The sequence below is a fragment of the Lactuca saligna genome, chromosome 4, assembly GCF_052625555.1.
Source record: "Lactuca saligna cultivar CGN05327 chromosome 4, ASM5262555v1, whole genome shotgun sequence".
NCBI classification, from domain to species: Eukaryota; Viridiplantae; Streptophyta; class Magnoliopsida; order Asterales; family Asteraceae; genus Lactuca; species Lactuca saligna.
This window is the reverse complement of record NC_136420.1, coordinates 241895555-241907734: the sequence shown is the minus strand read 5'-3', so window position 1 is coordinate 241907734 and position 12180 is coordinate 241895555.

Here is a 12180-nt window from a genome sequence, read left to right as displayed (position 1 = left end):
TGTAGAGTATGGTCTCACCTTCGCGGGGATATAAAGAACATCGAAAACGGAGTTCGTATGAAGAAGATATGAATTTTTGAAGTTTATTAAATAAATTATATATTTATTTAATTAAAAATCGGGTATTATCCGAAGGGGGAGTCAGCGTACTCATCCGAGTTACGCGCCGCGTAACCCCGTACACCCTGCGTACGCGAAGGCCTTGGCCTTGGATCGGCTACATCGCGCCTGTGCGAAATACCTACCCGTCCCATCCGAGCTCCAAGGCAGTCGAGGACTCGGTCACGCATGACGTATGCGTACGCCCAGCGTACGTGCGTACGCCTCGCGTAACGAGACCTCTCAGCCTCCTATAAATAGAGGTGCGAGGGATGCGGAAAATTTACCCCATCTCTCTCATTTCTCTCACGATATTTCCTCGATTTCTGTGCCCGCACTACCCCGAAGCCCTGGTCATTTTGTGCAAGTCCCGAAGGTCGATTTTATTCCCGAGAATCCCGAGAAAAATCCGTTTCCCGAGATGAAACTCTGCCCGGTTTTTCCATCTCGCTATCTTCAAACTTTCAAGTGAGTTCATAACCCTTAATTAACCCTTTTTAAATATTCTAAACGCTTTTATATACTTTCTAAGGGAGGGGGGGGGGGGGGAGAAATACAAGTAAAACACACGACTACTATCGGGTGTTATATATAAATACTATTATACACTTTTATTAAGTAGAATCATATGTGATTTATAAACTTTATAGGGAACTCCCGTATACAAAACATATTACAATAGTATTTGATCTTTGAAACTATAAATTATTGTAATGCATGTATAAACTAAACATTTTTCTAGATTTAAAGTATACTGTGTCTATCTTAGGCTCTACAAAAATCTATGCTTTCATAACAAGTGTTTCCTTTTCTAGATATTCTAAAACAAACGAAGCACACTTTTAGAAAAGTATAATATAGTATTATGAGGATATTGCTAACTTTTACATACTAGAAACACGATTTTCAAGAAATCACTTGCATATACAATAACAAAAGAAAATTTCAACACGTAAATATGTTTTTTATACTACGGTACTGTGAGACATTAACTTCACGTACGTTCGAGTACACATTTCAAGTCCTGTATTATATACTAGAATCCCTTAGAGGGGGAGCATGCTGTTTGTGTATAGATCTATATGGGCTTGACAACCCGCGCCCTGATTGTTAGCTACAGTCCACCATTTGGGGTGACAAACGTCATAACATTCCAACGCCTGAAGAACGTTGTGTATAGGCATCTCGAGTCAATAGTATGGTTATAAAACTCACAGGAGGTGTTAAAAATACATTGATTTACGAGGTTTTCAAACATATTGGTTATTTTTACACTTACATACATTTTTGGAAACAAACTTTGGTCTGGAAGGAAGATTAAGACCACTTTTATACTAGTAGAAATCTAGGATTTTCTAAACACAAACAAACAAGGACAAGCTATTTCATTTCATGCAAACATTGTCATTAAATACTTATGAAACTCTCCAGCTTAAATGCTGATCTACTCTTTCAAAATTACTTGTATGTCCCAGGGATTCAGTAACTACAAGTTTCATTATGCTTTTGATGAAGATATGCTGCGGCGCCAGTTTAATCTCATATTTTGACATCATATTGTAATTGGATTTGAACATGTAACTTTTGATAAATGTAAACTTTCAATTATATATATGATGGTTGTATTGCTTTCTTTACTATGTATTCATTTGTTACGTTACCACATGAAGTCATCCGCCCCCGAACGTTTGCGCCATTCAGGTTTGAGGGTGTGACAGATTGGTATCAGAGCAATGTTTATAGTGAACTAAGTATATCAAACCTCATAAGATATACAAACTATAAATGCTTAGGGACTCAAAAGGTCTCTAACAAAAGTCCTTGTACCTAAAATCCTTATTTCACATAAATAGATCATTTTAGGTTAAAAAAATCCGAAATACATGCATACAACGACACATTTTTATGATAAGAACTATACAAAAAGTTTTAGGACAAGTTGGACACTACGACTAATTCTCGAGATATGTAATCAAATTTGGGACGAATATAGCCTGATCAACTATGTTTATCCGAAATTTGACTAATGTATGTCAAGGAATGATCATAGTGAGCAACAAGTCTAAACTTAACAAAATAGACACTAGTATCTAACGTACAAATTAAATACTATAGGAGTATTTGGTGCATACACTAGATTAATTAGTATTACATGTATCAAGTTTTATTCAAATCTTATAACCGTATTCTCGTATAGTCAAATGGATGGATTTCACCCACATGGAGACCCCTACAACCCACAACAAGGCAACGGAGGATGGATTGAAGAGGATTCGGAGGAGGACGAAGAGCCCATTGAGTTGGATGGCGGGGACGACTCCGGGATAGACTCGGAACCGGAAATAGTCAACCCTCCACCCATTAGGAGGAACTTTCTAGGACCGACTCCCGTTTGGGGAAGTCACCTCGTCCACTGGAGCCAACAACAAGGGATACGCTCTCCTTACGGAATGTGTCGAGACTTCTACAGCATTAGGGATGGGGGTTCAGCCAACCGAGCACATCCAGCAATGGTAGGTAAACTGGCAAACTAGTCCTACCAATCGGGGGTTCAAGCAAACCGAATCCGAGAGGTCAACGTGGAAGTACAAATCCACACAGCCGATATCAACCGCCTAGAGATGTTGCAGAACGACATCCACCTTCGCGCCGAAGCATTCCAAGCACAAGCGAATGCACTCTTCGCAGAATTGAGGGAACAACAAGCCGCCCTTGATAGGCGTCTTATGGAGTCGAAGCAATCAGATGCATAATTGAGCTCCAAGCGCAACACACGTTGCAAGTAGTACTTGTGAAAACGTCAAATTTTGTTATAAATTAGGACCTCGTCTAAAAGTCTTTAAATTTCTCAAACTTTGTAATCGGAGACCCTTATAAGGGTCAAATTTTCATGATCGTTGTATCAACTTTTATATTAATATAAGTGACACTATTATTACTACGTTGAGTATTTCGTTCATACCTTGAAAAGTCATCGAGAAACCAAGTACTTGTTTCATACTTTCAGTCTTGCAAATAACTTTCATTCTTCTATTTTTCATGCTAGCATCTGTTGTTGAACTATGGCAATTTGGTTCATGAGACAAATTCATTTGTCACTTATTCTTATCCATATCAACATCTTTTAAATGTTTAGTTAAAGATGCCGCCACGCAGGAATACCAGACGTAACCCTATCAATGAAACACCGATACCACCACCACCTCCACCTCCTCAATTTGATGCTGTCATGTTCCAAGCAACAGTCACCGCAGCGGTAGCAGCTGCCATGTCACAACTCAATAACTCGAGTACTAATGACTCGAGAACTGGCACACACCTATCCAACCATGGCGAGAGTCATGGGCAACCCCAAGAATGCACTTATAAGGACTTTACTAATGCCAAACCCCGTATGTTTTATGGAACTGGTGGTGTGATGGCTTTGAGACAGTGGATTGAAAGGACATAATCAGTCTTTGAAATTTGCTCCTGCCCCGAGCACAGCAAAGTCGAATTTGCAACCTTCATACTCATTGATAGAGCTTTAACTTGGTGGAACGGCCACGTTAAAGTACTTACTCTAATAGTGGCAAACTCCATAAGCTGGGAGAGCCTCAAAGCCATGATGATGAGAGAATACTGCCCACGGGGAGAGATTCAAAAGCTCGAACATGAACTCTGGACTCTCGGAATCGTTGGTACTGACATTGCAACATATACCAACAGATTCTGCGAGCTGGCAATCCTTTGCCCATATATGATTGCTCCTGAGAGCAAGAAAATAGAGAGGTACATATGGGGACTAACGCCCCAAATACGGTCAATCGTGTTAGCTTCCAAACCTGACACCTTTGAAAGTGTTAAGGAACTGGCACAATCTCTGATTGACTACGGAGGCCATCAGAACTCAACCGTTTCTACACCAGAACCACAGAGAGAAAACAACAATGACAACAACAACAACAACAACAACAACAACAACAAGAGAGTATAGAATAAAGGGAAGGGTGGGTCTTCCTAAGAATCCACAAAGAAACAACTGGTTTCAGTGAATGCTGCCACGGTACCTACTATAGCTCCTACAAATACCTACACAACAAAGCCTTATGTAGGTAACCATCCAAAGTGCACCAAATGCACTTACCACCACCATGGACCTTGTCGGGAAATGCAGTGCGCCAACTGCAACAGAAAGGGACACACAGCCCGTTTCTGCAAGGATCCCGCAAAGCCGATCACTCAAGTTCCCAGTGCGGGTATAGGCCAGACTTGCTACGGTTGTGGCGAGGTGGGCCACTACATGAGGAACTGCCCTAAGGTAGCAGGCACCGGCAGTGTGGGACGAGTTTTGACTATAGGCTACAACGAAGCTATAGCTGACTCAACTGTAATTGCTGGTACGTTCCTCCTTGATAATGCATATGCATGCATATTATTCGATAGTGGAGTGGAGAGAAGCTTCGTGAGTCAAAACATTATTCACTTACTTAAACCTAAACCTAGCAAGCTAGAAAAGTAATTCACTGTAGAGATGGCCAACGGAAAAACAGAAAACACTAACTACATATACAAGGACTGTACGTTAACTTTAGACAGTCATTCTTTCCCAATCAATCTCATGCCGGTCCCTATTAAAAGTTTCGACGTCATAGTCGGCATGGATTGGTTAAGTCTTTTTCGCGCCGACATCATGTGTTTTGAAAAAGCAGTTCGTCTTAATCTCCCTAACAACGAAACATTAGTGATTTACGGTGACAAATCAATTACAAACCTTTGTATCATTTCGTGCATCCAAGCTCGAAAGTGTTTACAGAAGGATTGTCGAGCATTCTTAGTGCACATCGTCGATACAAGCCAGGAACTGAAGGACATCAAGAACATTCCAGAAGTACGCGACTTTCCCGATATCTTTCCAGAAGAACTACTAGGATTACCACCACAACGCCAAGTCGAATTCAGAATCGACTTAGTTCCAGGGGCTACCCCAGTAGCGAAATCGCCTTATCGTCTAGCACCAGCAGAGATGCAAGAACTTTCCAGTCAACTTAATGAACTCCTGCAAAGAGGATTCATAAGACCAAGTTTCTCACCTTGGGGAGGACTGGTCTTGTTCGTAAAGAAGAAAGACGGATCGTTCCGTATGTGCATCGACTACAGAGAGCTGAACAAACTTACTGTCAAGAACCGTTACCCTCTACCCCGTATTGACGACCTATTCGATCAACTCCAAGGAGCAAACTACTTCTCGAAGATAGATCTACAATCCAGATATCACCAATTACGGGTACTTGAGGGGGATATTCCCAAGACAGCTTTCCGAACTCGTTATGGGCACTACAAATTTGTAGTAATGCCATTTGGATTAACCAACGCACCAGTAGTATTTATGGACCTAATGAATAGGGTATGCCGCCCCTACTTAGATCGGTTCATCATCGTCTTTATCGATGATATACTTATCTACTCCCGAAGTAAGAAAGAGCATAGTCAACACCTACGAAAAGTCTTAGAAACACTGCGATCGGAGAAACTCTATGCGAAGTTCTCTAAATGCGAATTTTGGATTCGAAGAGTCGAATTTTTGGGCCACGTGGTTAGCGAGAAAGGGATACATGTGGACCCCTCCAAAATCAAGGCCATCGAGAACTGGTCGGCACCAAAGACACCTATAGAAATTCGTCAATTTCTAGGTCTCACTGACTACTATCGCAGATTTATAAAGAACTTCTCTAGCATTGCGAAACCTCTTACTGCATTAACCCAGAAAGGCGTGGCCTTTAACTGGGAAGCGAAACAAGAAAAGGCGTTTCAAACACTAAAACAGGCCTTGTGCACCGCACCGATACGATCCCTCCCCGAAGGGATAGAAGACTTTGTAGTGTATTGCGATGCGTTAAATCAAGGACTTGGTTGTGTTCTTATGCAGAGAGGGAAAGTTATTGCTTATGCCTCCCGACAGCTTAAGACACACGAAGTGAACTATACGACACACAATCTTGAGTTAGGAGCAGTGGTACTTGCTCTGAAGATCTGGAGACACTACTTATACGGAACAAAGAGGACTATTTTCACCGATCACAAGAGCCTTCAACACATTTTCGATCAGAAGGAACTCAACATGCAACAACGACGATGGGTTGAGTTACTAAATGACTACGAATGCGAAATTTGTTATCATCCTGGCAAGGCCAACGTGGTAGCTGACGCCCTCAGTCGAAAGGAATACACTGGTCGGAGGGTCAAATCTTTGGCTATGACTATCCATTCCCACTTATCCACGCAAATTAAGGAGGCACAAGTGGAAGCTTTGCGACCTGAAAATGTGGTGGGTAAATCCCTGCGAGGAATGGAAAAGAATCTAGAAGTCAAGGGTGGCAGATGATATTATCTTATGGACCGAATCTGGACGCCGAAACATGGCGGGTCCAGAGACGTAGTAATGACTGAAGCACACAACACGAGGTATTTTGTTCACCCGGGTTCAGATAAGATGTATCTAGATCTTAAGAATTTGTACTGGTGGCCTAACATGAAGGCAGAAATTGCTACCTTCGTAAGTAAATGCCTTACTTGCGCTAAGGTTAAGGTCGAGTATCAGAAACCGTCAGGATTACTACAACAACCAGAGATACCAGAATGGAAATGGGAACGGATTACTATGGACTTCATAACCAAGTTACCCAAGACGACGGGTGGACTCGATACCATATGGGTCATCGTCGATAGATTGACCAAATCCGCGCATTTCCTACCTATCAAGGAGACTGACAAAATGGAAAAGCTTACAAGAACTTACATAAGGGAAGTAGTGCGACTGCATGGTCTTCCGATATCCATTATCTCCGACCGAGATAGCAGATTCACTTCAAGATTCTGGCAGTCACTACAAGGTCCCCTGGGGACTAAGCTGGACATAAGTACAGGCTACCACCCACAAACAGACGGGCAGAGTGGGAGAACGATACAGACTTTAGAATATATGTTGAGAGCCTGTGTGATTTGATGGGTTTTGAGCATTCTAACACTTCCTAAGTGTACATGCAACCCTAATAACCTTGGATCTATGTTTGTCTAATTATCATGCAAAGTTGAATTCCAAGGCTATATTCCTAACTAGCATACATGGGGAACAATTTTAACTTGAATGATAGATAGAATAACTTACCTTGTTGTTGCTTATGTTCCTTGAAACCTTATGATCCTAGCACCCCAAGTGTGATGCCTCAAATGCTTCACACAACACCAAATGCTCTTGGAAAGACTTTTGAGAGAATGCACACTTCTTGAAATCGGCCTAGCCCTCTTGTTTCCTTAGTGTAGCCGGTTTTGGTGGAGAATGAGATCCTTATATAGTGTTGACACATCTAGGGTTACACCATGTAAACCCTAATTTGTCATGACTCTTCATTTCCATGACCCACGGGTTTGTAACTCCCATGGAGCATCCATGGAGCATCCTATGGGTAGAACCCAACTTGATAATCCATGGAGCCTCTTAGCCCACTATACAAGATATGGATGATTTACAAAATCAACCCACATAATTAATTAGTTTTTCTTTTGATCACTTAATTAATTCTAAATTAATTATTGATCAAACTAATCAAATAATATTATTAATATATTAGAACTTATAATATATTAATAATCTCCAAATGTTATTTCTCTCATTTAGTCTATCCAATTGCATGGTGCCATGCAACCCAAATGGACCATGCCGGGTCGGGTCAAGTACATACCAGAAATAGTTATGGACTTAGATACCTTATCCAACAGTCTCCCACTTGGATAAGTCTAATAACTATAACTGCAAGTATGATTTCAGGAACCGATCGACAATCGTAGCTCTTTTCAAGATTCTCGGAACTGAGAAGATGATGGTACGCCATTTAAGATAAGTGATCATATAATCCTCTAATCTAGATATTAGTTGGACAAATACATGAAACAATGTCTTACTTATTGTCCAACAGTTTGTTTCCCGATTTCCGATTTGTTTGACAAAGAACTTAATTGAACACATCAACTTAGTTCTGACCGGGCCCGGCACATGGGTTAAAACAAAATCATCGAGGGGCCCAGATATCAGCTTCTAATCCAAGAAGGAACAGATAAACTTCGACTCATATGTTTGTTCTACCACTCATTGAATTACACACAAGAGCACGATTTATAACATCGAGTTACCAATGCATTTTCGTACAATCAATGCATAACCAACTTGTAAGTAACAAATCATATCTCTAGGTTTGAAGACTTATACGATATTACCGTCTCACGATCACTCGAGATAGAATTCCATGAAGTGATTCCAGTGAGCATGGGTTGAGTCCAATGCTCAGAACTTATGAGCACTCATGATTGTTGTAGCCTTGTCCAAGACCTCTACAACCAAACATGACAATCTTGATTCATACCTACTTCTGACATATGACTGACTGTGGAGGTTTGAATAATATGTTATAGCAAACAATAATTATTCTGGAAGTCAAAACATGCAACACTTTACTCATAAATAAAACATTTTTTATTTATCATCAAATGTGAATTACACTTTACAAATTTCGAGGTTATCTAACTACTAAATCTAATATCATCCTTCAGCCCTATGCTCCGAGCATGCTGGAGATGCTTAACCCGAGTCAGTCCCTTCGTGAGGGGATCTGCTGGATTCTCATCTGATGATACCCTCTTTGCCACGAGGAGTCCTTCGATCCGATGTCTGATGAAATGGTATTTTCTGTCGATGTGTCTGGATCTCCCGTAATCCCTTGGTTCCTTGGCTAAGGCAACATCACTTTCACTATCACAGAAAAATTTCCATTGGCTCTTTAATAGCTGGTACAGCTCCAAGGTCTCCAACGAAGTTCTTCAGCCATATCGCCTCCTTTGCCGCCTCGCTAGCTGCAATATACTCTGATTCACAAGTAGAATCTGCCACTATCTCTTGCTTGGAACTCTTCCAAGAAATTGCTCCTCCATTTAGGGTAAAGACCCAGCCTGACTGAGAGCGGAAATTATCCCTATTAGTCTGGAAGCTAGCATCACTATACCCTACAACTCTCAAGTCATCACTCCCACCGAGGGTAAGGACCCAGTCCTTAGTCCTTCGTAGGTACTTGAGAATATTCTTTACCGCAGTCCAGTGTGCCTTGCCAGGGTTCCCCTGAAACCTGCTAACCATGCTCAGGGCAAAAGCTACATCAGGTTGAGTACACGTCATAGCATACATGATCGATCCTACAGTCGAAGCATAAGGTACTAGACTCATTTCTGCTATCTCAGCTTCAGTGCTAGGGCTTTGTGTCTTACTCAATTTGGCGTTACTCTGGATGGGCAACTCTCCTTTCTTGGAGTCCTGCATGCTGAATCTCTTCAGCACCTTATCCAAGTAGGTACTCTGACTAAGTCCAATTAGTCTTTTACTCCGATCTCTCAAGATCCTTATCCCTAAAATATAGGCAGCTTTACCAAGGTCCTTCATAGCGAAACACTTCCCAAGCCAGGACTTTACTTCCTGCAGGGTTGGAATGTCGTTTCCTATGAGTAGTATGTCATCCACATACAATACCAAAAAGCTAACTATACTCCCACTAGCCTTGACATACACACAAGATTTATCTTCACTCCTAGAAAAGCCAAATTCCTTGACCTTTTCATCAAAGCAAAGATTCCATCTGCAAGATGCTTGCTTTAATCCATAGATGGATTTCTCAAGCTTACACACTCTATTAGGGTACTTGCTGTTGACAAAACCTTCTGGCTGACTCATGTAAACATCTTCAGCCAATTTTCCATTAAGGAAGGCGGTTTTGACATCCATTTGCCAAATTTCATAGTCATGAAATGCGGCTATGGCTAACATAAACCTAATAGGCTTAATCTTGGCTACCGGAGAAAAGGTCTCATCATAATCCACTCCAGGAATTTGTGAGAACCCGTTTGCAACCAGTCTAGCCTTATAAGTGTGTATATTACCATCCATGTCGGTCTTCTTCTTGAAGATCCATTTGCACCCCACCGTCTTACGACCTGGTACATTTTCAACCAAGTTCCAAACTTGATTGTCATACATGGATTGTATCTCGCTATCCATAACCTCTTTCCATTTAGCAGACTCGGGGCCTGCCATGGCTTCCTCGTAGCTGTTAAGGTCATCTTGACTTACTAGTGTCCCATCACTAATAAGTGTCTCACCTTATGAAGTAATATGGAATCCATAGTAATGCTCAGGTGCACTCCTAACTCTCGTGGAACACCTCAGAGGTACAGATTTGTCAATTGGATCAACAGGAGTTTCCTCCTCAAGTTGAGGGCTAGAGTTTGAAGTTAATTCACCACTTGACTCTTGAATTTCTTCAAGATCAATTTGCCTTCCACTGTCTCCTTGGCTTATAAACTCTCTTTCTCGAAAGACTCCTCTTCTTGCTACAAAGACCACATTGTCACTAGGTCTGTAGATGAGGTAACCAAAGGATTGTTGTGGGTAGCCGATGAAAATACACCTCTCGCTTCGAGGTTCGAGCTTATCATGAGTCTCGCGTCTCACGAAATCCTTGCAACCCCAAATCTTGATGTGGTCTAGTTTAGGTACTTTACCAGTCCACATCTCGTGAGGAGTTTTGGCAACATTCTTTGTAGGGACTAGATTAAGAATATGGGCGGCCGTCTCTAAGGCATACCCCCAGAATGAGATTGGTAGCGAAGCTTAACTCATCATGGAACGAACCATGTCTAACAAGGTTCGATTACGCCTCTCAGCCACACCATTCAACTGCGGTGTCCTAGGAGGTGTCAATTGTGAGACAATCCCACATTCCCTTAGATAGTCGAGGAACTCTGAACTAAGATACTCACCACCTCGATCGGATCGAAGCATCTTAATGTTCCTGCCCAATTGATTCTCGACTTCCTGTTTAAATTCCTTAAACCTCTCGAAAGTCTCTGACTTATGTTTGATTAAGTAGACATATCCATATCTACTGTAATCATCAGTAAAAGTCAAATAATAACGATTAGCATCCCTTGTGGCATGTTTGAATGGTCCACACACATCCATGTGTATAAGGTCCAACAAACCTTCACCCCTTTCACATGAGCCTGTGAAGGGTGACTTTGTCATTTTTACAAGTAAGCATGATTCACAACTATCATCTGACTTTAGGTCAAATGACTCCAAGACTCCATCCTTTTGGAGTTGGCCTATGCGTTTCTTGCTTATATGTCCAAGACGACAATGCCATCATGATGCTTTATCCAAGTTATTATTATTAGTAGAATCAATACACAGAACATTATTTCCTAAGTTATCTACAACAGACACAACTTCATACACACTTTCACAAGGTAATGCTTTAAAATAAAGAACATTATTAAAGAAAGCATCAATAGAACCAACTTCATTATTAAACGAAAAGGTAAACCCTTGTTTGTACAAAGCATGAAAGGAAATAATATTTCTAGCCATTCCTGGTGAGTAACAACATTTATTCAAATCTAAACTACACCCACTACTTAGCGATAAAGTATAAACTCCAATCTTGGTGACAGGTGAAGCTTTCCTATTCCCCATGATCAAGTTTATTCTTCCTTGCTCCACATCCTCACTTCTTCTTAGTCCCTGCAAGTCACAACAAATATGAATACCACAACTGGTATCAAGGACCCAAGATTTAGAATGGGGTGAGTTATTAGAAATGATAGTGTAAATACCGGCATGGTTGGGTTTGACTTTCCCATCCTTCACATCCTGTTGGTATTTTGGGCAGTTCCGCTTCCAATGAGCCTTTTCGTGGCAATAGAAGCATTCAGCCTCTTTTGGGTCAGAAGAAGGAGTAATGAAATCTTTCTTGGTTCAACTTGAAGAAGAGCCATCAAAGGTCCGAGCCTTGGTACCCTTTGAAGATCTCTTTCTCTTCCTCCCTCGACTTTTCCCGATTGCCAAAACCGGAGTTGAGTTTGGAGTAGGAGTGATAGCAACCGACTTCCCCTTAAGACCTGTTTCTGTGGTCTTGAGAAGTCCCTGAAGATTGTTGAGGGTGACATCTTCCTTGTTCATGTTATATGTCATACGAAATTGATCATAGCACGATGGTAAGG